We start from the raw sequence: 26,802 nt of genomic DNA, 5'->3' as shown, positions 1-26,802 counted from the left end.
ATTTGGTTCTGTCATTGGAATTGTAGAACTTTCCTGTGAGCATGATGGATGGGGACAGTCAGATAAGCGCCTTGGAGATCGAGGCGGACCATCCAATCGTTCTGCAGAAGAGCGTCCCTGAGATGTAGTATCGTTTACATTTTGAAATTACAATGGACAACGCATTGGTTGAATTGTTTTAGGTTTATGACTGGTCTGATCTTTTTATTTTTCTTGATAACTAGAAATATGGAACTTAAAAAACCTTACGGGTGAAGGTGAGAAAGCTGAATGGCGTGTTTGTGGAGAAGAGTTTGGATTTCTAGGGAAATCAGGGCTGACATGTCTATGGAGAATTTTAGAGGGGGAGGAACGGACGTTTGAAAAGGATTTTTGTAAAATTCTATGGAAAAGCCTTGAACTTTGTTGAGGACCCAAGGGTCTGAAGTGATATTTTTCCACCTGTGAAAAAATAATTTTAGAAGACCCCCTACAGAAAGATGGCCAGAATTTGGGCTTACCTGAGGATTTGGAGGACTCTGCCTCAGAAGCCTCTTGACTTTTGGGGGTAGAATTGAGGTCAGAATTCTTGTTGTGGTGTGTTATAGGAGCCTCTGTAGGTAGAAAGCCAATGGGGTTCCCTGACCTAATGATTGTAGCTCAAGCAGGGAAATATATACTGTAAAGTAAATCAAAGATTATGAGCTACTATAATTACAACTGAATAGGTATTCCTCAAACACCACATAACAATTTGTATTGATAATAAATGATTATGTATGTCTTCACCAACATATGTACATTAAATCAGAAATATGGAACACTTCTGTGTTAGGTCTAGGACTAGATAAATATCTTAATATACATCTCCATATATAAAGAACATCTCAAATTTCGAATTGTATCAACAATACATTTTTTATTTAATTCATTAACAACATATAAAATGTATAAAACCTACTAATAACAATACTCAAAGACTAATACATTCACCCCACAAAATCAAGAACTAAGACATCCTTAAAATACAATACAAAATATCTAATATTATAGAAAGGAAAACAATGTCACAATATATGTTAACCCCTTCTGTGCCGCGGACGTAGTGGTTACGTCCTGAAGCACAGTGCTGCTGTGCCGAGGACGTAACCACTACGTCCTCGGCACACAGCCCAAAGGGAGCGCTCTCGCTCCCTCTGTGTGCTTCCCCCCACCCCCCAAAGTCAGGGATGGAAGGGGAAGCCCTTCCCCTTCCACCCCCGACCCCCCCCATAATGACTTCAGCGCGCGATCGCGTGCTGACTTCATTATGGGGATATCGCCGCACAGGAAGCCATTTGCTTCCTGTGCGGCGTGGAGTGAAGAGGTGAGTTCCTCTTCCCGGTGGGTGGGGGGTTTAGTCTAAAGAGGCACCGGGGGAAAGGAAAGGCTTTTCCTTTCCCCCGGTGTCTCTTTGAGCATTCCTGCTGCCCGATCGCATTGCGATCGGGCAGCAGGAATGCCCACCAGACACCAGGGATTTCCTTTTTTTGTTTACTTTCCTGTTTCTTGTTGGCGGGGAGCGGCCCCTTGGGCAAGGGTCGCTCCCCTTTGGGGGGCAATTAGTTACGGCCATTTCTTCCCCCCTTGGGGGCAGATTGGCTACTTTTTAGCCAGATCTGCCCCCAAGGGGGGCAGAAAACACTAGGGGGGTGATTCTGATTCTGGCGGGCGGCGGAGGCCGCCCGCCAGAATTCCGCCCTCCATTATACCGCTCCGCGGTCAGAAGACCGCGGAGGGTATTATGAGTTTTTCCCTGGGCTGGCGGGCGGTCTCCAAAAGACCGCCCGCCAGCCCAGGGAAAAACTCCCTTCCCACGAGGATGCCGGCTCGTAATCGAGCCGGCGGAGTGGGAAGGTGCGACGGGTGCAGTGGCACCCGTCGCGTATTTCAGTGTCTGCAAGGCAGACACTGAAATACTTTGCGGGGCCCTCTTACGGGGGCCCCTGCCGTGCCCATGCCATTGGCATGGGCACGGCAGGGGCCCCCAGGGGCCCCGCGACCCCCCCTACCGCCATCCTGTTCATGGCGGCTTTCCCGCCATGAACAGGATGGCGGTAGGGGGGGTCAGAATCCCCTCGGCGGCGCAGCGAGCTGCGCCGCCTTGGAGGATTCGAAGGGGCAGTGGAAAACCGGCGGGAGACCGCCGGTTTTCCCGTTCTGACCGCGGCCAAAGCGCCGCGGTCAGAATGACCAAGGGAGCACCGCCGGCCTGTCGGCGGTGCTCCCGCCCCCGTTGGCCCTGGCGGTAGAGAACCGCCAGGGTCAGAATCACCCCCTAGATCACCAGGGATTTATATTTTTATGTGCATTTATGTGTGGGGGGGTGCCCCCCTGGGCAAGGGGCGCCCCCCCAAGGGGGCAGAGAACTGTTGGCCTTTTCTGCCCCCCTTGGGGGCAGATCGGCCTATTTTTTTTAGGTCCATCTGCCCCCAAGGGGGGCAGAAGCCACTTAGGCACCAGGGATTGTGTGTGTAGTGGATGGGGGGGGCGCCCCCTTGTCCAAGAGTCGCTCCCCTTTGGGGGGCATGTCTTTTAGGGCCATTTCTGCCCCCCTTGAGGGCAGATTGGCTACTTTTTAGCCAGATCTGCCCCCAAGGGGGGCAGAAAACACTAGATCACCAGGGTTTTTTATTTTTATGTGTATTTATGTGGGGGGGGTGCCCCCTTGGGCAAGGGGCTTCCACCCCCAAGGGGGCAGAGAACTGTAGGCCTTTTCTGCCCCCCTTGGGGGCAAATCGGCCTATTTTTTTTAGGTCCATCTGCCCCCAAGGGGGGCAGAAGCCACTTAGGCACCAGGGATTGTGTGTGTAGTGGATGGGGGGGGGCGCCCCCTTGGGCAAGGGTCGCTCCCCTTTGGAGGGCATGTCTTTTAGGGCCATTTCTGCCCCCCTTGAGGGCAGATCAGCCTATTATTTTTAGGCTGATCTGCCCCAAGGGGGGCAGAAACCACTAGAACGCCAGGGTTTTTTTTTTATGTGTTTTTTTTTGTGGGGGTCGTCCCCTTGGGCACGGGGCGCCCCCCCAAGGGGGGCATTGACCTGTTGGCCATTTCTACACCCCCTGGGGGCAGATGGGCCTATTTATTTAGGCCCACCTGCCCCCAAGGGGGGCAGAAGCCACTTAGACACCAGGGATAGTGTGTGTGTGTGTGTGTTAGTGGATGGGGGGGGGCCTTGGGCAAGGGTCGCCCCCCACTTTGGGGGCACATGTACCCAGGCCATTTCTGCACCCCTTGGAGACAGATCAGCCTATTATTTTTTGGCTGGTCTGCCCCCAAGGTGGGCAGAAACCACTAGAACGCCAGGTTTTTTTTTTAATTTGTTTTTTTTTTGTGGGGGGGCGTCCCCTTGGTCACAGGGCGCCCCCCCAAGAGGGGCATTGACCTGTTGGCCATTTCTACACCCCCTGGGGGCAGATGGGCCTATTTTGTTAGGCCAACCTGCCCCCAAGGGGGGCAGAAGCCACTTAGACACCAGGGATAGTGTGTGTGTGTGTGTGTTAGTGGATGGGGGGGGGCCTTGGGCAAGGGTCGCCCCCCACTGTGGGGGCACATGTACCCAGGCCATTTCTGCACCCCTTGGAGACAGATCAGCCTATTATTTTTTGGCTGGTCTGCCCCCAAGGTGGGCAGAAACCACTAGAACGCCAGGGATTTTTTTTTATTTGTTTATTTTTGTGGGGGGGCGTCCCCTTGGTCACGGGGCGCCCCCCCAAGGGGGGCATTGACCTGTTGGCCATTTCTACACCCCCTGGGGGCAGATGGGCCTATTTTGTTAGGCCCACCTGCCCCCAAGGGGGGCAGAAGCCACTTAGACACCAGGGATAGTGTGTGTGTGTGTGTGTTAGTGGATGGGGGGGGGCCTTGGGCAAGGGTCGCCCCCCACTTTGGGGGCACATGTACCCAGGCCATTTCTGCACCCCTTGGAGACAGATCAGCCTATTATTTTTAGGCTGGTCTGCCCCCAAGGGGGGCAGAAACCACTAGAACGCCAGGGATTTTTTTTTATTTGTTTATTTTTGGGGGGGGGGGCGTCCCCTTGGTCACGGGGCGCCCCCCCAAGGGGGGCATTGACCTGTTGGCCATTTCTACACCCCCTGGTGGCAGATGGGCCTATTTTCATAGGCCCACCTGCCCCCAAGGGGGGCAGAAGCCACTTAGGCACCAGGGATAGTGTTGTGTGTGTGTTTTATTTTTTTGTTTGTTTGAGGGCTGTCCCCTTTGGCAAGGGTCGCTCTCCATGGGGACACACTACTAAAGGTATTTTCTGGCTTCCTTGGGGCAGACAGGCCTATTTTTTTAGTAGGCCCATCTGCCCCTATGGCAGAATCCACTTAGGCACCAATTTCTAAATGTTTGATGGTGGGGTGTTTGTCAACTGAAGAAGTCTTTGCATTTGTGATAAAAAATGTTTTCCTCCTTTTTGTTCTAGTTCAAAGCTTTTGCTTTATTTGCTGTGGCTCCTTGCGGTTTTGGCGGTGGTTGACCTGCAGTTTGCACAGTTGCATGTTTTAGGTAAGTAAAAACAATTTACTCCAAAGGAGCATTGTTGCCATGCATGAATGACATGTTTGTAGGGGGTGTACTAAATGCAGGATTGTGTGTGAAATTGTCCTTAGGTTTGTGCACAATGATATTTGTTTTGTCTTATTTCTAATTTGCCTTTCTTTCTTTATTTTTAGTGGGATATCATTGGTGATTGCTGTGTAGTTGCTGGTGAATCAAGCTTTTTCAGGCAAGTGAGCGGTATAGTTTTTGAGTTCATAACTCTTACTAACAAAGCTACACTTTGTTACTTGTCTTACACAGTGCTGGTTGTTGGTGGTGAATTTGTCCAGTTAATTTTAGCAGGAGAGATCCTGGCTAGCCGCAGGATGACCGCTCAGCAGGTGGTTGGTATGCTTTTTGAGTCACAGTCTGATCATGACTATGAAACGGACTCTGCATCTGAGGCAGAGGAGGAAATCAGAGATTCTGGCAGTGATGTTTCTGTTGAAGGGGAATCTTCTGATGATGAAGCCACACTCAGTGCAGATGAAGGGCCTGTTTTAGAGGAGGACATTGATGTGCCAATAGTGCAGCAACCTGGGGCCGAAAGGTTTCCCGTTATAAGACCTGATGTCTGGGATGCCCCAAACATGGAGCAGCCAGAGTTGCCTGCCTTTACTGGTCTCCCGGGGTGTAACGCCAATACAGAGAACTTTATGCCTATCAATTTCTTTGAGTTATTCATGGATGATATGTTTTTGGAAGAGATTGTTGAGCAGACTAATTTGTATGCGGAGCAGCATTTGAGGGACAACGCTGCTAGACTTAGGCCACACTCTAGAGCTGCCCAGTGGATTCCCACAAATTTGGAGGAGTTAAAAAAGTTTTTGGGTTTGACTTTTTTGATGGGATTGATAAGGAAGCCGTCACTGGCTTCTTATTGGTCTACTAGTCCCTTGATGGCAACAGCTATATTTCCAGCGACCATGAGTCGTAATCGGTATTTGCTTCTTCTTAGGATGCTGCATTTTGTTGACAATGCATTAGCCTTGCCACGAGATCACCCAGATTCTGACCGTCTTTTTAAGATTAGGCCTGTCCTTGATCATTTTGTAGATCGGTTTTCAGAGGTCTATGTTCCAGGCAAAGAGTTAAGTTTGGACGAGTCTTTGGTCCTCTTCAAGGGTCGTTTGGTTTTTAGGCAGTACATTCCTAGCAAAAGGGCACGATATGGAATTAAATTGTATATGCTGTCTGAAAGTAGGACAGGATATGTGTATAGTTTCCGTGTGTACACTGGCAGGGATTCCAATATTGACCCCCCTGGTTGTCCTCCCACTTTTGGAGTTACTGAGAAAATTGTGTGGGATCTTGGTAGACGACTGTTCAATAAAGGTCACCATTTGTATGTAGATAACTTCTACACTGGTGTGCAATTGTTCAAGGAATTGTTTAGAGTGGACACAGTTGCTTGTGGCACAATCCGTTCTAACCGGAAAGGCTATCCAAGGGAGCTTGTCTGTAAAAAACTTGAGAGAGGACAGTGCTGTGCCTTGCGGAACGAGGAGCTGCTAGCTTTGAAATTTTCAGACAAGAGGGATGTCTACATGCTAAGTACCATCCATGATGAGAGTACTTCCCCTGTGACTGTTTGGGGCCAGGTTGCTGAAGTGCGCAAACCTGTGTGCATTTTAGATTATAATAAGCACATGGGAGGTGTAGATAGAGTTGACCAGAGATTGGAACCTTATACTGCTATTCGTAAGTCTTACGTTTGGTATAAGAAGTTAGCACTTCACCTCTTCCACTTAGCAACCTTCAATGCTTTTATTGTGTTTAGGGATAGGTCTCCAGAGTCAAAGATGACATTTGTGAAATTTCAGGAGTCAGTGATAGAGAGCCTTATTGTGGTGGAACAGGCCAGAGTTCCTAGAGAAGCAGTGGTGGAGGATGTGGCTAGATTGAAAGATCGCCACTTTGCTGAGCACATTCCTCCCACACCCAAAAAAGACTTTCCAGCTAAGAAATGTAGAGTGTGTTTTCGAAGAGGTATCCGGAGGGAGACTCGAATGTACTGCCCAGATTGTCCTTCAAAGCCTGGGCTGTGTGTCGGTGGTTGTTTTAAGAATTACCACACCCAGAAGAATTTCTGGGAACAACCATGAGTGTAAACTCATGTCTGTTTTGTATTTTCATGTGTTTAGTTTCATGGTTAGCATTTCTGTCATGTTCTTAGTTAGAGCTTTTGTGTTTGTAGTTTTGTAATTCTTTCTACTTAGTTAGGGGTTCCTCTTTTTAAAAAAAAAAAAAAAAATGATGCCATTGTGTGTGGAGTGGGGCTTGGCTGAGAGTGTACATATTGACTTGCTGTTGGCTACTGCAACACACTGCCAGCCAAACACCAGTCCACACACTCCCATCAGCTGGTGTGATTGTTGTATCAGGCATGTGGGCGTATGTAAGTGATGGGCCCTTGAGTGGCGCTGTCTGTCGATGTGAGTGTTGTAATGTGCTGGGCCCGTGGCTGGCGGTGTGAATGGCCTTGTGTGTGTCATGTATGAAAGTTGTGTGAATGGACTGTAAAGCGGTTGGTGCCTTGTCGCGGCTTTACAGCTCACAAGCTGTGAGTCATTGGTTCAGTTTTTTGCCTTTCAGTTACTAACAGTGCATTTCATTTTTGTGAAAGCTCTTGTTAGTAAAATTTGATCCACTGAACCATCACTCACCCTTGTGCCAAATCCAACCAGTATGTGTGGTAAAAATGACAAAACCTGCTCCGCTGTAATCAGGCGTCGCAGCACACCTGTGACACGCTAGGTGCCTCAGGTGGGACCCCGATGATGAAGCATGCCACCAACTTGGTTGGTGGGTGAGGGGTCTTTTTCACATAACCTAAGTGTGTTTCTTTTCAAAATTTTAGTGTTTGGCACATCACGGACGTATGTGGGCACATCAAAACGATATATTACAAAACTACCTGTGTTTGGGGGGGAGAGGGCACCTATGTTTTTGGTCCTGTGTGCGGCCTTCATCTAGGGAAACCTACCAAACCCAGACATTTTTTAAAACTAAACACCCCAAGGAGTCCAGGGAGGTGTGGCTTGCGTGGATCCCCCAACATTTTCTTACCCAGACTCCTCTGTAAACCTCAAAATGTGCTTAAAAAAGCATATTTTCCTTATTTTTCTTCGTAGGATCACCACTCCAGCACAAAATTCCTACTCCCCAGTGTTCCCCTCAGTCTCCCAAGTAAAATGACACCTCACTTATATGGGTCCCCAAAGCAGAGTCAGTCTAAAGATGTATAAAAGAATATGTCCTTATAAACTTGCTGTGCTATCCCCTCTATCTCTACAAGTTTTGGGCCTTATTCTGTTGCAGGCACCTGGCCCACCCACACAAGTGAGGTATCATTTTTATCGGGAGACTTGGGGGAACGCTGGGTGGAAGGAAATTTGTTGCTCCACTCAGATTCCAGAACTTTCTGTCACCGAAATGAGTGGAAAATGTGTTTTTTTAGACAGAATTTGAGGTTTGCAAAGGATTCTGGGTAACAGAACCTGGTCAGAGCCCCGCAAGTCACCCCATCTTGGATTCCCCTAGGTCTCTAGTTTTAAAAAATGCACAGTTTGGTAGGTTTCCCTAGGTGCCGGCTGAGCTAGAGGCCAAAATCTACAGGTAGGCACTGTTTTCAATGAAAAAATGTGATGTGTCCACGTTACGTTTTGGGTGTCTCCTGTCGCGGGCGCTAGGCCTACCCACACAAGTGAGGTATCATTTTTATCGGGAGACGTGGAGGAACACTGGGTGGAAGGAAATTAGTGGCTCCACTCAGATTCCAGAACTTTCTGTCACCGAAATGTGTGGAAAATGCGTTTTTTTAGACAGAATTTGAGGTTTGCAAAGGATTCTGGGTAACAGAACCTGGTCCGAGCCACACAAGTCACCCCATCTTGGATTCCCCTAGGTCGCTAGTTTTCAGAAATGCACAGGTTTGGTAGGTTTCCATAGGTGGCGGCTGAGCTACAGGCAAAAATCTACAGGTAGGCACTTTGCAAAAAACACCTCTGTTTTCCTTCAAAAATTTGGATGTGTCCACGTTGCGCTTTGGGGCGTTTCCTGTCGCGGGCGCTAGGCCTACCCACACAAGTGAGGTATCATTTTTATCGGGAGACTTGGGGGAACGCTGGGTGGAAGGAAATTTGTGGCTCCTCTCAGATTCCAGAACTTTCTGCCACAGAAATGTGAGGAACATGTGTTTTTTTAGCCAAATTTTGAGGTTTGCAATGGATTCTGGGTAACAGAACCTGGTCCGAGCCACACAAGTCACCCCATCTTCGATTCCCCTAGGTCTCTAGTTTTCAGAAATGCACAGGTTTGGTAGGTTTCCCTAGGTGGCGGCTGAGCTACAGGCCAAAATCTACAGGTAGGCACTTTCCAAAAAACACCTCTGTTTTCCTTCAAAAATTTGGCTGTGTCTACGTTGCGCTTTGGGGCGTTTCCTGTCGCGGGCGCTAGGCCTACCCACACAAGTGAGGTATCATTTGTATCGGGAGACGTGGGGGAACGCTGGGTGGAAGGAAATTTGTGGCTCCTCTCAGATTCCAGAACTTTCTGCCACAGAAATGTGAGGAACATGTGTTTTTTTAGCCAAATTTTGAGGTTTGCAATGGATTCTGGGTAACAGAACCTGGTCCGAGCCACACAAGTCACTCCATCTTGGATTCCCCTAGGTCTCTAGTTTTCAGAAATGCACAGGTTTGGTAGGTTTCCCTAGGTGGCGGCTGAGCTACAAGCCAAAATCTACAGGTAGGCACTTTGCAAAAAAACACCTCTGTTTTCCTTCACAAATTTGGATGTGTCCACGTTGCGCTTTGGGGCGTTTCCTGTCGCGGGCGCCAGGCCTACCCACACAAGTGAGGTATCATTTTTATCGGGAGACGTGGGGGAACGCTGGGTGGAAGGAAATTTGTGGCTCCTCTCAGATTCCAGAACTTTCTGCCACAGAAATGTTAGGAACATGTGTTTTTTTAGCCAAATTTTGAGGTTTGCAAAGGATTCTGGGTAACAGAACCTGGTCCGAGCCACACAAGTCACCCCATCTTGGATTCCCCTAGGTCTCTAGTTTTCAGAAATGCACAGGTTTGGTAGGTTTCCCTAGGTGGAGGCTGAGCTACAGGCAAAAATCTACAGGTAGGCACTTTGCAAAAAACACCTCTGTTTTCCTTCAAAAATTTGGCTGTGTCCACGTTGCGCTTTGGGGCATTTCCTGTCACGGGCGCTACGCCTACCCACACAAGTGAGGTATCATTTTTATCGGGAGACCTGGGGGAACGCTGGGTGGAAGGAAATTCGTGGCTCCTCTCAGATTCCAGAACTTTCTGCCACAGAAATGTGAGGAACATGTGTTTTTTTAGCCAAATTTTGAGGTTTGCAAAGGATTCTGGGTAACAGAACCTGGTCCGAGCCACACAAGTCACCCCATCTTGGATTCCCCTAGGTCTCTAGTTTTCAGAAATGCACAGGTTTGGTAGGTTTCCCTAGGTGGCGGCTGAGCTACAGGCCAAAATCTATAGGTAGGCACTTTGCAAAAAACACCTCTGTTTTCCTTCAAAAATTTGGCTGTGTCCACGTTGCGCTTTGGGGCATTTCCTGTCACAGGCGCTAGGCCTACCCACACAAGTGAGGTATCATTTTTATCGGGAGACGTGGGGAAACGCTGGGTGGAAGGAAATTCGTGGCTCCTCTCAGATTCCAGAACTTTCTGCCACAGAAATGTTAGGAACATATATTTTTTTAGCCAAATTTTGAGGTTTGCAAAGGATTCTGGGTAACAGAACCTGGTCCGGCCACACAAGTCACCATATCTTGGATTCCCCTAGGTCTCTAGTTTTCAGAAATGCACAGGTTTGGTAGGTTTCCCTAGGTGGCGGCTGAGCTACAAGCCAAAATCTACAGGTAGGCACTTTGCAAAAAACACCTCTGTTTTCCTTCAAAAATTTGGCTGTGTCTACGTTGCGCTTTGGGGCGTTTCCTGTCGCGGGCGCTAGGCCTACCCACACAAGTGAGGTATAATTTTTATCGGGAGACGTGGGGGAACGCTGGGTGGAAGGAAATTCGTGGCTTCTCTCAGATTCCAGAACTTTCTGCCACAGAAATGTGAGGAACATGTGTTTTTTTAGCCAAATTTTGAGGTTTGCAAAGGATTCGGGGTAACAGAACCTGGTCCGAGCCACACAAGTCACCCCATCTTGCATTCCCCTAGGTCTCTAGTTTTCAGAAATGCACAGGTTTGGTAGGTTTCCCTAGGTGGCGGCTGAGCTACAAGCCAAAATCTACAGGTAGGCACTTTGCAAAAAACACCTCTGTTTTCCTTCACAAATTTGGATGTGTCCACGTTGCGCTTTGGGGCGTTTCCTGTCGCGGGCGCTAGGCCTACCCACACAAGTGAGGTATCATTTTTATCGGGAGACATGGGGGAACGCTGGGTGGAAGGAAATTTGTGGCTCCTCTCAGATTCCAGAACTTTCTGCCACAGAAATGTTAGGAACATGTGTTTTTTTAGCCAAATTTTGAGGTTTGCAAAGGATTGTGGGTAACAGAACCTGGTCCGAGCCATACAAGTCACCCCATCTTGGATTCCCCTAGGTCTCTAGTTTTCAGAAATGCACAGGTTTGGTAGGTTTCCCTAGGTGGCGGCTGAGCTACAGGCCAAAATCTATAGGTAGGCACTTTGCAAAAAACACCTCTGTTTCCCTTCAAAAATTTGGCTGTGTCCACGTTGCGCTTTGGGGCATTTCCTGTCACGGGCGCTAGGCCTACCCACACAAGTGAGGTATCATTTTTATCGGGAGATGTGGGGGAACGCTGGGTGGAAGGAAATTTGTGGCTCCTCTCAGATTCCAGAACTTTCTGCCACAGAAATGTGAGGAACATGTGTTTTTTTAGCCATATTTTGAGGTTTGCAAAGGATTCTGGGTAACAGAACCTGGTCCGAGCCACACAAGTCACCCCATCTTGGATTCCCCTAGGTCTCTAGTTTTCAGAAATGCACAGGTTTGGTAGGTTTCCCTAGGTGGTGGCTGAGCTACAAGCCAAAATCTACAGGTAGGCACTTTGCAAAAAACACCTCTGTTTTCCTTCACAAATTTGGATGTGTCCACGTTGCGCTTTGGGGCGATTCCTGTCGCGGGCGCTAGGCCTACCCACACAAGTGAGGTATCATTTTTATCGGGAGACGTGGGGGAACGCTGGGTGGAAGGAAATTTGTGGCTCCTCTCAGATTCCAGAACTTTCTGCCACAGAAATGTTAGGAACATGTGTTTTTTTAGCCAAATTTTGAGGTTTGCAAAGGATTCTGGGTAACAGAACCTGGTCCGAGCCACACAAGTCACCCCATCTTGGATTCCCCTAGGTCTCTAGTTTTCAGAAATGCACAGCTTTGGTAGGTTTCCCTAGGTGGCGGCTGAGCTACAAGCCAAAATCTACAGGTAGGCACTTTGCAAAAAACACCTCTGTTTTCCTTCACAAATTTGGATGTGTCCACGTTGCGCTTTGGGACGTTTTCTGTCGCGGGCGCTATGCCTACCCACACAAGTGAGGTATCATTTTTATCGGGAGACGTGGGGAACGCTGGGTGGAAGGAAATTTGTGGCTCCTCTCAGATTCCAGAACTTTCTGCCACAGAAATGTTAGGAACATGTGTTTTTGTAACCAAATTTTGAGGTTTCCAAAGGATTCTGGGTAACAGAACCTGGTCCGAGCCACACAAGTCACCCCATCTTGGATTCCCCTAGGTCTCTAGTTTTCGGAAATGCACAGGTTTGGTAGGTTTCCCTAGGTGGCGGCTGAGCTACAAGCCAAAATCTACAGGTAGGCACTTTGCAAAAAACACCTCTGTTTTCCTTCACAAATTTGGATGTGTCCACGTTGCGCTTTGGGGCGTTTCCTGTCGCGGGCACTAAGCCTACCCACACAAGTGAGGTATCATTTTTATCGGGAGACGTGGGGGAACGCTGGGTGGAAGGAAATTTGTGGCTCCTCTCAGATTCCAGAACTTTCTGCCACAGAAATGTGAGGAACATGTGTTTTTTTAGACAAATTTTGAGGTTTGCAAAGGATTCTGGGTAACAGAACCTGGTCCGAGCCACACAAGTCACCCCATCTTGGATTCCCCTAGGTCTCTAGTTTTCAGAAATGCACAGGTTTGGTAGGTTTCCCTAGGTGGCGGCTGAGCTACAAGCCAAAATCTACAGGTAGGCACTTTGCAAAAAACACCTCTGTTTTCCTTCACAAATTTGGATTTGTCCACGTTGTGCTTTGGGGCGTTTTCTGTCATGGGCGCTAGGCCTACCCACACAAGTGAGGTATCATTTTTATCGGGAGACGTGGGGGAACGCTGGGTGGAAGGAAATTTGTGGCTCCTCTCAGATTCCAGAACTTTCTGCCACAGAAATGTGAGGAACATGTGTTTTTTTAGCCATATTTTGAGGTTTGCAAAGGATTCTGGGTAACAGAACCTGGTCCGAGCCACACAAGTCACCCCATCTTGGATTCCCCTAGGTCTCTAGTTTTCAGAAATGCACAGGTTTGGTAGGTTTCCCTAGGTGGCGGGTGAGCTACAGGCCAAAATCTACAGGTAGGCACTTTGCAAAAAACACCTCTGTTTTCCTTCAAAAATTTGGCTGTGTCCACGTTGCGCTTTGGGGCATTTCCTGTCACGGGCGCTAGGCCTACCCGCACAAGTGAGGTATCATTTTTATCGGGAGACGTGGGGGAACGCTGGGTGGAAGGAAATTCGTGGCTCCTCTCAGATTCCAGAACTTTCTGCCACAGAAATGTGAGGAACATGTGTTTTTTTAGACAAATTTTGAGGTTTGCAAAGGATTCTGGGTAACAGAACCTGGTCCGAGCCACACAAGTCACCCCATCTTGGATTCCCCTAGGTCTCTAGTTTTCAGAAATGCACAGCTTTGGTAGGTTTCCCTAGGTGGCGGCTGAGCTACAAGCCAAAATCTACAGGTAGGCACTTTGCAAAAAACACCTCTGTTTTCCTTCACAAATTTGGATGTGTCCACGTTGCGCTTTGGGGCGTTTCCTGTCGCGGGCGCCAGGCCTACCCACACAAGTGAGGTATCATTTTTATCGGGAGACGTGGGGAACGCTGGGTGGAAGGAAATTTGTGGCTCCTCTCAGATTCCAGAACTTTCTGCCACAGAAATGTTAGGAACATGTGTTTTTGTAACCAAATTTTGAGGTTTGCAAAGGATTCTGGGTAACAGAACCTGGTCCGAGCCACACAAGTCACCCCATCTTGGATTCCCCTAGGTCTCCAGTTTTCGGAAATGCACAGGTTTGGTAGGTTTCCCTAGGTGGCGGCTGAGCTACAGGCCAAAATCTACAGGTAGGCACTTTGCAAAAAACACCTCTGTTTTCCTTCTAAAATTTGGCTGTGTCCACGTTGCGCTTTGGGGCATTTCCTGTCACGGGCGCTAGGCCTACCCACACAAGTGAGGTATCATTTATATCGGGAGACGTGGGGGAACGCTGGGTGGAAGGAAATTCGGGCCTCCTCTCAGATTCCAGAACTTTCTGCCACAGAAATGTGAGGAACATGTGTTTTTTTAGCCAAATTTTGAGGTTTGCAAAGGATTCTGGGTAACAGAACCTGGTCCGAGCCACACAAGTCACCCCATCATGGATTCCCCTAGGTCTCTAGTTTTCAGAAATGCACAGGTTTGGTAGGTTTCCCTAGGTGGTGGCTGAGCTACAAGCCAAAATCTACAGGTAGGCACTTTGCAAAAAACACCTCTGTTTTCCTTCACAAATTTGGATGTGTCCACGTTGCGCTTTGGGGCGTTTCCTGTCGCGGGCACTAAGCCTACCCACACAAGTGAGGTATCATTTTTATCGGGAGACGTGGGGGAACGCTGGGTGGAAGGAAATTTGTGGCTCCTCTCAGATTCCAGAACTTTCTGCCACAGAAATGTTAGGAACATGTGTTTTTTTAGCCAAATTTTGAGGTTTGCAAAGGATTCTGGGTAACAGAACCTAGTCCGAGCCACACAAGTCACCCCATCTTGGATTCCCCTAGGTCTCTAGTTTTCAGAAATGCACAGGCTTGGTAGGTTTCCCTAGGTGGCGGCTGAGCTACAAGCCAAAATCTACAGGTAGGCACTTTGCAAAAAACACCTCTGTTTTCCTTAAAAAATTTGGCTGTGTCCACGTTGCGCTTTGGGGCATTTCCTGTCACGGGCGCTAGGCCTACCCACACAAGTGAGGTATCATTTTTATTGGGAGACGTGGGGGAACGCTGGGTGGAAGGAAATTCGTGGCTCCTCTCAGATTCCAGAACTTTCTGCCACAGAAATGTGAGGAACATGTGTTTTTTTAGCCAAATTTTGAGGTTTGCAAAGGATTCTGGGCAACAGAACCTGGTCCGAGCCACACAAGTCACCCCATCTTGTATTCCCCTAGGTCTCTAGTTTTCAGAAATGCACAGGTTTGGTAGGTTTCCCTAGGTGGCGGCTGAGCTACAAGCCAAAATCTACAGGTAGGCACTTTGCAAAAAACACCTCTGTTTTCCTTCACAAATTTGGATGTGTCCACGTTGTGCTTTGGGGCGTTTTCTGTCATGGGCGCTAGGCCTACCCACACAAGTGAGGTATCATTTTTATCGGGAGACGTGGGGGAACGCTGGGTGGAAGGAAATTTGTGGCTCCTCTCAGATTCCAGAACTTTCTGCCACAGAAATGTTAGGAACATGTGTTTTTTTAGCCAAATTTTGAGGTTTGCAAAGGATTCTGGGTAACAGAACCTGGTCCGAGCCACACAAGTCACCCCATCTTGGATTCCCCTAGGTCTCTAGTTTTCAGAAATGCACAGGTTTGGTAGGTTTCCCAGGGTGGCGGCTGAGCTACAAGCCAAAATCTACAGGTAGGCACTTTGCAAAAAACACCTCTGTTTTCCTTCAAAAATTTGGCTGTGTCCACGTTGCGCTTTGGGGCATTTCCTGTCACGGGCGCTAGGCCTACCCACACAAGTGAGGTATCATTTTTATCAGGAGACGTGGGGGAACGCTGGGTGGAAGGAAATTTGTGGCTCCTCTCAGATTCGAGAACTTTCTGCCACAGAAATGTTAGGAACATGTGTTTTTGTAACCAAATTTTGAGGTTTGCAAAGGATTCTGGGTAACAGAACCTGGTCCGAGCCACACAAGTCACCCCATCTTGGATTCCCCTAGGTCTCTAGTTTTCAGAAATGCACAGGTTTGGTAGGTTTCCCTAGGTGGCGGCTGAGCTACAGGCCAAAATCTACAGGTAGGCACTTTGCAAAAAACACCTCTGTTTTCCTTCTAAAATTTGGCTGTGTCCACGTTGCACTTTGAGGCATTTCCTGTCACGGGCGCTAGGCCTACCCACACAAGTGAGGTATCATTTATATCGGGAGACGTGGGGGAACGCTGGGTGGAAGGAAATTCGTGGCTCCTTTCAGATTCCAGAACTTTCTGCCACAGAAATGTGAGGAACATGTGTTTTTTTAGCCAAATTTTGAGTTTTGCAAAGGATTCGGGGTAACAGAACCTGGTCCGAGCCACACAAGTCACCCCATCTTGGATTCCCCTAGGTCTCTAGTTTTCAGAAATGCACAGGTTTGGTAGGTTTCCCTAGGTGGTGGCTGAGCTACAAGCCAAAATCTACAGGTAGGCACTTTGCAAAAAACACCTCTGTTTTCCTTCACAAATTTGGATGTGTCCACGTTGCGCTTTGGGGCGTTTCCTGTCGCGGGCACTAAGCCTACCCACACAAGTGAGGTATCATTTTTATCGGGAGACGTGGGGGAACGCTGGGTGGAAGGAAATTTGTGGCTCCTCTCAGATTCCAGAACTTTCTGCCACAGAAATGTTAGGAACATGTGTTTTTTTAGCCAAATTTTGAGGTTTGCAAAGGATTCTGGGTAACAGAACCTGGTCCGAGCCACACAAGTCACCCCATCTTGGATTCCCCTAGGTCTCTAGTTTTCAGAAATGCACAGGCTTGGTAGGTTTCCCTAGGTGGCGGCTGAGCTACAAGCCAAAATCTACAGGTAGGCACTTTGCAAAAAACACCTCTGTTTTCCTTAAAAAATTTGGCTGTGTCCACGTTGCGCTTTGGGGCATTTCCTGTCACGGGCGCTAGGCCTACCCACACAAGTGAGGTATCATTTTTATCGGGAGACGTGAGGGAACGCTGGGTGGAAGGAAATTCGTGGCTCCTCTCAGATTCCAGAACTTTCTGCCACAGAAATGTGAGGAACATGTGTTTTTTTAGCCAAATTTTGAGGTTTGCAAAGGATTCTGGGTAACAGAACCTGGTCCGAGCCACACAAGTCACCCCATCTTGTATTCCCCTAGGTCTCTAGTTTTCAGAAATGCACAGCTTTGGTAGGTTTCCTTAGGTGGCGGCTGAGCTACAAGCCAAAATCTACAGGTAGGCACTTTGCAAAAAACACCTCTGTTTTCCTTCACAAATTTGGATGTGTCCACGTTGCGCTTTGGGGCGTTTCCTGTCGCGGGCGCTAGGCCTACCCACACAAGTGAGGTATCATTTTTATCGGGAGACTTGGGGGAACGCTGGGTGGAAGGAAATTTGTGGCTCCTCTCAGATTCCAGAACTTTCTGCCACAGAAATGTTAGGAACATGTGTTTTTTTAGCCAAATTTTGAGTTTTGCAAAGGATTCTGGGTAACAGAACCTGGTCCGAGCCACACAAGTCACCCCATCTTGGATTCCCCTAGGTCTCTAGTTTTCAGAAATGCACAGGTTAGGTAGGTTTCCCTAAGTGGCGGCTGAGCTACAGGCCAAAATCTACAGGTAGGCACTTTGCAAAAAACACCTCTATTTTCCTTCAAAAATTTGGCTGTGTCTACGTTGCGCTTTGGGGCGTTTCCTGTCTCTGGCGCTAGGCCTACCCACACAAGTGAGGTATCATTTTTATCGGGAGACGTGGGGGAACGCTGGGTGGAAGGAAATTTGTGGCTCCTCTCAGATTCCAGAACTTTCTGCCACAGAAATGTTAGGAACATGTGTTTTTTTAGCCAAATTTTGAGGTTTGCAAAGGATTCTGGGTAACAGAACCTGGTCCGAGCCACACAAGTCACCCCATCTTGGATTCCCCTAGGTCTCTAGTTTTCAGAAATGCACAGGTTTGGTAGGTTTCCCAGGGTGGCGGCTGAGCTACAAGCCAAAATCTACAGGTAGGCACTTTGCAAAAAACACCTCTGTTTTCCTTCAAAAATTTGGCTGTGTCCACGTTGCGCTTTGGGGCATTTCCTGTCACGGGCGCTAGGCCTACCCACACAAGTGAGGTATCATTTTTATCAGGAGACGTGGGGGAACGCTGGGTGGAAGGAAATTTGTGGCTCCTCTCAGATTCGAGAACTTTCTGCCACAGAAATGTTAGGAACATGTGTTTTTGTAACCAAATTTTGAGGTTTGCAAAGGATTCTGGGTAACAGAACCTGGTCCGAGCCACACAAGTCACCCCATCTTGGATTCCCCTAGGTCTCTAGTTTTCGGAAATGCACAGGTTTGGTAGGTTTCCCTAGGTGGCGGCTGAGCTACAGGCCAAAATCTACAGGTAGGCACTTTGCAAAAAACACCTCTGTTTTCCTTCTAAAATTTGGCTGTGTCCACGTTGCACTTTGAGGCATTTCCTGTCACGGGCGCTAGGCCTACCCACACAAGTGAGGTATCATTTATATCGGGAGACGTGGGGGAACGCTGGGTGGAAGGAAATTCGGGCCTCCTCTCAGATTCCAGAACTTTCTGCCACAGAAATGTGAGGAACATGTGTTTTTTTAGCCAAATTTTGAGGTTTGCAAAGGATTCTGGGTAACAGAACCTGGTCCGAGCCACACAAGTCACCCCATCATGGATTCCCCTAGGTCTCTAGTTTTCAGAAATGCACAGGTTTGGTAGGTTTCCCTAGGTGGTGGCTGAGCTACAAGCCAAAATCTACAGGTAGGCACTTTGCAAAAAACACCTCTGTTTTCCTTCACAAATTTGGATGTGTCCACGTTGCGCTTTGGGGCGTTTCCTGTCGCGGGCACTAAGCCTACCCACACAAGTGAGGTATCATTTTTATCGGGAGACGTGGGGGAACGCTGGGTGGAAGGAAATTTGTGGCTCCTCTCAGATTCCAGAACTTTCTGCCACAGAAATGTTAGGAACATGTGTTTTTTTAGCCAAATTTTGAGGTTTGCAAAGGATTCTGGGTAACAGAACCTGGTCCGAGCCACACAAGTCACCCCATCTTGGATTCCCCTAGGTCTCTAGTTTTCAGAAATGCACAGGTTTGGTAGGTTTCCCTAGGTGGTGGCTGAGCTACAAGCCAAAATCTACAGGTAGGCACTTTGCAAAAAACACCTCTGTTTTCCTTCACAAATTTGGATGTGTCCACGTTGCGCTTTGGGGCGTTTCCTGTCGCGGGCACTAAGCCTACCCACACAAGTGAGGTATCATTTTTATCGGGAGACGTGGGGGAACGCTGGGTGGAAGGAAATTTGTGGCTCCTCTCAGATTCCAGAACTTTCTGCCACAGAAATGTTAGGAACATGTGTTTTTTTAGCCAAATTTTGAGGTTTGCAAAGGATTCTGGGTAACAGAACCTGGTCCGAGCCACACAAGTCACCCCATCTTGGATTCCCCTAGGTCTCTAGTTTTCAGAAATGCACAGGCTTGGTAGGTTTCCCTAGGTGGCGGCTGAGCTACAAGCCAAAATCTACAGGTAGGCACTTTGCAAAAAACACCAATGTTTTCCTTAAAAAATTTGGCTGTGTCCACGTTGCGCTTTGGGGCATTTCCTGTCACGGGCGCTAGGCCTACCCACACAAGTGAGGTATCATTTTTATTGGGAGACGTGGGGGAACGCTGGGTGGAAGGAAATTCGTGGCTCCTCTCAGATTCCAGAACTTTCTGCCACAGAAATGTGAGGAACATGTGTTTTTTTAGCCAAATTTTGAGGTTTGCAAAGGATTCTGGGCAACAGAACCTGGTCCGAGCCACACAAGTCACCCCATCTTGGATTCCCCTAGGTCTCTAGTTTTCAGAAATGCACAGGTTTGGTAGGTTTCCCAGGGTGGCGGCTGAGCTACAAGCCAAAATCTACAGGTAGGCACTTTGCAAAAAACACCTCTGTTTTCCTTCAAAAATTTGGCTGTGTCCACGTTGCGCTTTGGGGCATTTCCTGTCACGGGCGCTAGGCCTACCCACACAAGTGAGGTATCATTTTTATCAGGAGACGTGGGGGAACGCTGGGTGGAAGGAAATTCGTGGCTCCTCTCAGATTCCAGAACTTTCTGCCACAGAAATGTGAGGAACATGTATTTTTTTAGCCAAATTTTGAGGTTTGCACAGGATTCTGGGTAACAGAACCTGGTCCGAGCCACACAAGTCACCCCATCTTGGATTCCCCTAGGTCTCTAGTTTTCAGAAATGCACAGGTTTGGTAGGTTTCCCTAGGTGCGGCTGAGCTACAAGCCAAAATCTACAGGTAGGCACTTTGCAAAAAACACCTCTGTTTTCCTTCACAAATTTGGATGTGTCCACGTTGCACTTTGGGGCGTTTTCTGTCGCGGGCGCTAGGCCTACCCACACAAGTGAGGTATCATTTTTATCGGGAGACGTGGAGGAACGCTGGGTGGAAGGAAATTTGTGGCTCCTCTCAGATTCCAGAACTTTCTGCCACAGAAATGTTAGTAACATTTGTTTTTTTAGCCAAATTTTGAGGTTTGCAAAGGATTCTGGGTAACAGAACCTGGTCCGAGCCACACAAGTCACCCCATCTTGGATTCGCCTAGGTCTCTAGTTTTCAGAAATGCACAGGTTTGGTAGGTTTCCCAGGGTGGCGGCTGACCTACAAGCCAAAATCTACAGGTAGGCACTTTGCAAAAAACACCTCTGTTTTCCTTCAAAAATTTGGCTGTGTCCACGTTGCGCTTTGGGGCATTTCCTGTCACGGGCGCTAGGCCTACCCACACAAGTGAGGTATCATTTTTATCGGGAGACGTGGGGGAACGCTGGGTGGAAGGAAATTCGTGGCTCCTCTCAGATTCCAGAACTTTCTGCCACAGAAATGTGAGGAACATGTGTTTTTTTAACCAAATTTTGAGGTTTGCAAAGGATTCTGGGTAACAGAACCTGGTCCGAGCCACACAAGTCACCCCATCTTTGATTCCCCTAGGTCTCTAGTTTTCAGAAATGCACAGCTTTGGTAGGTTTCCTTAGGTGGCCGCTGAACTACAAGCCAAAATCTACAGGTAGGCACTTTGCAAAAAACACCTCTGTTTTCCTTCACAAATTTGGATGTGTCCACGTTGCGCTTTGGGGCGTTTCCTGTGGCGGGCGATAGGCCTACCCACACAAGTGAGGTACCATTTTTATCGGGAGACGTGTGGGAACGCTGGGTGGACAGAAATTTGTGGCTCCTCTCAGATTCCAGAACTTTCTGCCACAGAAATGTTAGGAACATGTGTTTTTTTAGCCAAATTTTTAAGGTTTGCAAAGGATTCTGCGTAACAGAACCTGGTCCGAGCCACACAAGTCACCCCATCTTGGATTCCCCTATGTCTCTAGTTTTCAGAAATGCACAGGTTTGGTAGGTTTCCCAGGGTGGCGGCTGAGCTACAAGCCAAAATCTACAGGTAGGCACTTTGCAAAAAACACCTCTGTTTTCCTTAAAAAATTTGGCTGTGTCCACGTTGCGCTTTGGGGCATTTCCTGTCACGGGCGCTAGGCCTACCCACACAGGTGAGGTATCATTTTTATCGGGAGACGTGGGGGAACGCTGGGTGGAAGGAAATTCGTGGCTCCTCTCAGATTCCAGAACTTTTTGCCACAGAAATGTGAGGAACATGTGTTTTTTTAGCCAAATTTTGAGGTTTGCTAAGGATTCTGGGTAACAGAACCTGGTCCGAGCCACACAAGTCACCCCATCTTGGATTCCCCTAGGTCTCTAGTTTTCAGAAATGCACAGGTTTGGTAGGTTTCCCTAGGTGGTGGCTGAGCTACAAGCCAAAATCTACAGGTAGGCACTTTGCAAAAAACACCTCTGTTTTCCTTCACAAATTTGGATGTGTCCACGTTGCGCTTTGGGACGTTTTCTGTCGCGGGCGCTAGGCCTACCCACACAAGTGAGGTATCATTTTTATCGGGAGACGTGGGGGAACGCTGGGTGAAGGGAAATTTGTGGCTCCTCTCAGATTCCAGAACTTTATGCCACAGAAATGTTAGGAACATGTGTTTTTTTAGCCAAATTTTGAGGTTTGCAAAGGATTCTGGGTAACAGAACCTGGTCCGAGCCACACAAGTCACCCCATCTTGGATTCCCCTAGGTCTCTAGTTTTCAGAAATGCACAGGTTTGGTAGGTTTCCCTAGGTGGCGGCTGAGCTACAGGCCAAAATCTACAGGTAGGCACTTTGCAAAAAACACCTCTGTTTTCCTTCACAAATTTGCATGTGTCCACGTTGCGCTTTGGGACGTTTTCTGTCGCGGGCGCTAGGCCTACCCACACAAGTGAGGTATCATTTTTATCGGGAGACGTGGGGGAACGCTGGGTGAAGGGAAATTTGTGGCTCCTCTCAGATTCCAGAACTTTAAGCCACAGAAATGTTAGGAACATGTGTTTTTTTAGCCAAATTTTGAGGTTTGCAAAGGATTCTGGGTAACAGAACCTGGTCCGAGCCACACAAGTCACCCCATCTTGGATTCCCCTAGGTCTCTAGTTTTCAGAAATGCACAGGTTTGGTAGGTTTCCCTAGGTGGCGGCTGAGCTACAGGCCAAAATCTACAGGTAGGCACTTTGCAAAAAACACCTCTGTTTTCCTTCACAAATTTGCATGTGTCCACGATGCGCTTTGGGACGTTTTGTGTCGCGGGCGCTAGGCCTACCCACACAAGTGAGGTGTCATTTTTATCGGGAGACGTGGGGGAACGCTGGGTGGAAGGAAATTTGTGGCTCCTCTCAGATTCCAGAACTTTCTGCCACAGAAATGTTAGGAACATGTGTTTTTTTAGCCAAATTTTGAGGTTTGCAAAGGATTCTGGGTAACAGAACCTGGTCCGAGCCACACAAGTCACCCCATCTTGGATTCCCCTAGGTCTCTAGTTTTCAGAAATGCACAGGTTTGGTAGGTTTCCCTAGGTGGCGGCTGAGCTACAAGCCAAAATCTACAGGTAGGCACTTTGCAAAAAAACACTTCTGTTTTCCTTCACAAATTTGGATGTGTCCACGTTGCGCTTTGGTGCGTTTCCTGTCGCAGGCGCTAGGCCTACCCACACAAGTGAGGTATCATTTTTATCGGGAGACATGGGGAAACGCTGGGTGGAAGAAAATTTGTGGCTCCTCTCAGATTCCAGAACTTTCTGCCACAGAAATGTGAGGAACATGTGTTTTTTTAGCCAAATTTTGAGTTTTGCAAAGGATTCTGGGTAACAGAACCTGGTCCGAGCCACACAAGTCACCCCATCTTGGATTCCCCTAGGTCTCTAGTTTTCAGAAATGCACAGGTTTGGTAGGTTTCCCTAGGTGGCGGCTGAGCTACAGGCCAAAATCTACAGGTAGGCACTTTGCAAAAAACACCTCTGTTTTCCTTCAAAAATTTGGCTGTGTCTACGTTGCGCTTTGGGGCGTTTCCTGTCGCAGGCGCTAGGCCTACCCACACAAGTGAGGTATCATTTTTATCGGGAGACGTGGGGGAACGCTGGGTGGAAGGAAATTCGTGGCTCCTTTCAGATTCCAGAACTTTCTGCCACAGAAATGTGAGGAACATGTGTTTTTTTAGCCAAATTTTGAGTTTTGCAAAGGATTCTGGGTAACAGAACCTGGTCCGAGCCACACAAGTCACCCCATCTTGGATTCCCCTAGGTCTCTAGTTTTCAGAAATGCACAGGTTTGGTAGGTTTCCCTAGGTGGAGGCTGAACTACAAGCCAAAATCTACAGGTAGGCACTTTGCAAAAAACACCTCTGTTTTCCTTCAAAAATTTGGCTGTGTCTACGTTGCGCTTTGGGGAGTTTCCTGTCGCAGGCGCTAGGCCTACCCACACAAGTGAGGTATCATTTTTATCGGGAGACGTGGGGGAACGCTGGGTGGAAGGAAATTCGTGGCTCCTTTCAGATTCCAGAACTTTCTGCCACAGAAATGTGAGGAACATGTGTTTTTTTAGCCAAATTTTGAGTTTTGCAAAGGATTCTGGGTAACAGAACCTGGTCCGAGCCACACAAGTCACCCCATCTTGGATTCCCCTAGGTCTCTAGTTTTCAGAAATGCACAGGTTTGGTAGGTTTCCCTAGGTGGAGGCTGAACTACAAGCCAAAATCTACAGGTAGGCACTTTGCAAAAAACACCTCTGTTTTCCTTCACAAATTTGGATGTGTCCACGTTGCGCTTTGGGGCGTTTCCTGTCGCGGGCGCTAGGCCTACCCACACAAGTGAGGTATCATTTTTATCGGGAGACTTGGGGGAACGCTGGGTGGAAGGAAATTTGTGGCTCCTCTCAGATTCCAGAACTTTCTGCCACAGAAATGTTAGGAACATGTGTTTTTTTAGCCAAATTTTGAGTTTTGCAAAGGATTCTGGGTAACAGAACCTGGTCCGAGCCACACAAGTCACCCCATCTTGGATTCCCCTAGGTCTCTAGTTTTCAGAAATGCACAGGTTAGGTAGGTTTCCCTAAGTGGCGGCTGAGCTACAGGCCAAAATCTACAGGTAGGCACTTTGCAAAAAACACCTCTGTTTTCCTTCAAAAATTTGGCTGTGTCTACGTTGCGCTTTGGGGCGTTTCCTGTCTCTGGCGCTAGGCCTACCCACACAAGTGAGGTATCATTTTTATCGGGAGACGTGGGGGAACGCTGGGTGGAAGGAAGTTTGTGGTTCCTCTCAGATTCCAGAACTTTCTGCCACAGAAATGGGAGGAACATGTGTTTTTTTAGCCAAATTTTGAGGTTTGCAATGGATTCTGGGTAACAAAACCTGGTCCGAGCCACACAAGTTGCCCCATCTTGGATTCCCCTAGGTCTCTAGTTTTCAGAAATGCACAGGTTTGGTAGGTTTCCCTAGGTGGCGGCTGAGCTACAAGTCAAAATCTACAGGTAGGCACTTTGCAAAACACACCTCTGTTTTCCTTCACAAATTTGGATGTGTCCACGTTGCGCTTTGGGTGCGTTTCCTGTCGCAGGCGCTAGGCCTACCCACACAAGTGAGGTATCATTTTTATCGGGAGACGTGGGGGAACGCTGGGTGGAAGAAAATTTGTGGATCCTCTCAGATTCCAGGACTTTCTGCCACAGAAATGTGAGGAACATGTGTTTTTTTAGCCAAATTTTGAGGTTTGCAATGGATTCTGGGTAACAGAACCTGGTCCGAGCCACACAAGTCACCCCATCTTCGATTCCCCTAGGTCTCTAGTTTTCAGAAATGCACAGGTTTGGTAGGTTTCCCTAAGTGGCGGCTGAGCTACAGGCCAAAATCTACAGGTAGGCACTTTGCAAAAAACACCTCTGTTTTCCTTCAAAAATTTGGCTGTGTCTACGTTGCGCTTTGGGGCGTTTCCTGTCGCGGGCGCTAGGCCTACCCACACAAGTGAGGTATCATTTTTATCGGGAGACGTGGGGGAACGCTGGGTGGAAGGAAGTTTGTGGCTCCTCTCAGATTCCAGAACTTTCTGCCACAGAAATGTGAGGAACATGTGTTTTTTTAGCCAAATTTTGAGGTTTGCAATGGATTCTGGGTAACAGAACCTGGTCCGAGCCACACAAGTCACCCAATCTTGGATTCCGCTAGGTCTCTAGTTTTCGGAAATGCACAGGTTTGGTAGGTTTCCCTAGGTGGCAGCTGAGCTACAGGCCAAAATCTACAGGTAGGCACTTTGCAAAAAACACCTCTGTTTTCCTTCTAAAATTTGGCTGTGTCCACGTTGCACTTTGAGGCATTTCCTGTCATGGGCGCTAGGCCTACCCACAGAAGTGAGGTATCATTTATATCGGGAGACGTGGGGGAACGCTGGGTGGAAGGAAATTCGGGCCTCCTCTCAGATTCCAGAACTTTCTGCCACAGAAATGTGAGGAACATGTGTTTTTTTAGCCAAATTTTGAGGTTTGCAAAGGATTCTGGGTAACAGAACCTGGTCCGAGCCACACAAGTCACCCCATCATGGATTCCCCTAGGTCTCTAGTTTTCAGAAATGCACAGGTTTGGTAGGTTTCCCTAGGTGGTGGCTGAGCTACAAGCCAAAATCTACAGGTAGGCACTTTGCAAAAAACACCTCTGTTTTCCTTCACAAATTTGGATGTGTCCACGTTGCGCTTTGGGGCGTTTCCTGTCGCGGGCACTAAGCCTACCCACACAAGTGAGGTATCATTTTTATCGGGAGACGTGGGGGAACGCTGGGTGGAAGGAAATTTGTGGCTCCTCTCAGATTCCAGAACTTTCTGCCACAGAAATGTTAGGAACATGTGTTTTTTTAGCCAAATTTTGAGGTTTGCAAAGGATTCTGGGTAACAGAACCTGGTCCGAGCCACACAAGTCACCCCATCTTGGATTCCCCTAGGTCTCTAGTTTTCAGAAATGCACAGGCTTGGTAGGTTTCCCTAGGTGGCGGCTGAGCTACAAGCCAAAATCTACAGGTAGGCACTTTGCAAAAAACACCAATGTTTTCCTTAAAAAATTTGGCTGTGTCCACGTTGCGCTTTGGGGCATTTCCTGTCACGGGCGCTAGGCCTACCCACACAAGTGAGGTATCATTTTTATTGGGAGACGTGGGGGAACGCTGGGTGGAAGGAAATTCGTGGCTCCTCTCAGATTCCAGAACTTTCTGTCACAGAAATGTGAGGAACATGTGTTTTTTTAGCCAAATTTTGAGGTTTGCAAAGGATTCTGGGCAACAGAACCTGGTCCGAGCCACACAAGTCACCCCATCTTGTATTCCCCTAGGTCTCTAGTTTTCAGAAATGCACAGGTTTGGTAGGTTTCCCTAGGTGGCGGCTGAGCTACAAGCCAAAATCTACAGGTAGGCACTTTGCAAAAAACACCTCTGTTTTCCTTCACAAATTTGGATGTGTCCACGTTGTGCTTTGGGGCGTTTTCTGTCATGGGCGCTAGGCCTACCCACACAAGTGAGGTATCATTTTTATCGGGAGACGTGGTGGAACGCTGGGTGGAAGGAAATTTGTGGCTCCTCTCAGATTCCAGAACTTTCTGCCACAGAAATGTTAGGAACATGTGTTTTTTTAGCCAAATTTTGAGGTTTGCAAAGGATTC

The sequence above is a fragment of the Pleurodeles waltl genome, chromosome 1_2 (genome assembly GCF_031143425.1).
Source record: "Pleurodeles waltl isolate 20211129_DDA chromosome 1_2, aPleWal1.hap1.20221129, whole genome shotgun sequence".
NCBI lineage: Eukaryota > Metazoa > Chordata > Amphibia > Caudata > Salamandridae > Pleurodeles > Pleurodeles waltl.
Note: the sequence above shows the minus strand (reverse complement) of the source record.